Genomic DNA, 1,334 nt, shown 5'->3' on the forward strand with positions numbered 1-1,334 from the left:
GACAACATAAGAACATGGACTGGCTTGGATATGGCAGAATGTGCAACGGCAGCTCGTGACCGTAAAGGATGGAGGGTCATCACACGTCAACCTCAGAGTCAGAGATGACACCTCCGGGTATTGCAGAAGATATTCGGAGACGTCTCCGGCGAGCACCCAGGAACAATTTGGAGACGCATTTCCGCGCACAGATGCACTGCTTTGAGAGGTCAAACTGCGTACTCTTTGCTGCAGATCACACATTTTTATTATAGCCGCTAAAACTGTAGCAAATCAATTATTTTCAAGAAAATTTCGAACTTAACTGCAAAATATCAAATGATGGGTTAAAACAGGGGCATGCCACCATGTAATACCCAGACTTTTAAAATTGGACTTGAGGCACAAAGAATGTTGATTGGACTATCTCCGTCGTAGCCGTCTCTGAATAGATATTGCGTCCAGGTATCCAGGTATCCAGGTATCTGGAACATCCATTTGGTGATGATCCGTGCTTCGTTCTATTTGACTATTCAACTTTGAGGCTACAAATAGCAAAGTGCCATAGCTTTTACTTCTAGATAAACTAAGATATGCAGATCTAACTTTTTTATACGAAGAAAGCACAACATATAAACTGCATTACTATACATGTAATAAAACTTGACTGGGGGGGGGGGTGCAGTTCCACAAATAAATGCATGAAAATAGGTTTTATCTGCTTTTGCATTTAACATTCACAAACTTTGAAATCGTATCTCTCAAAAGTATCAAAAATGCAGATAGAACACTCGTAATTCCATGAAGAGTTTGAGGAAACTTGTTTATCGTTCCACATTTTCCATTTTTGAATTTCATAGTATCCGTTTTCGTCCTACCCGTTTTCGTCCTATGTTAATTTGATTACGTATAGGCAATTGCCACTCCCGATTTCAAAATGGTTTCGCATTGCGCGCAGATAAATCAGAGTTTATAATTACATTTACAAGGAGGTGGAAGTAATATTCTGTGATGGATGAAAATTTGTCGTAGAAGTTTGCAGAATATGTCTCTGACAAAACAGTTTCGATAAAAATTATTAGAAAAAATCTCTCGTTGTTAACAATCTTTACATATCATATTGTGAAAGTCCATCTCTTTGGCCGCCTAAAACTTCCGAACCACTTAACTTTCGAATTTGACAAAATTAGTGGTGGTTCAGAATCATTTAAAGGGTGCACAGTTTTATTGAGGAGCCTGAAGTCACTGTTGTTTTATTTTCAGCTTTCCATTAGTTTCGTGTATATCTAATTTTGGGAAAAGTCCGTCTTCTAGGACGCCATTGTAAACACGTGAGACTTCCCTTCAGATGCAGA

This window comes from Aplysia californica, unplaced genomic scaffold (assembly GCF_000002075.1).
Source record: "Aplysia californica isolate F4 #8 unplaced genomic scaffold, AplCal3.0 scaffold00695, whole genome shotgun sequence".
Lineage (NCBI taxonomy): Eukaryota > Metazoa > Mollusca > Gastropoda > Aplysiida > Aplysiidae > Aplysia > Aplysia californica.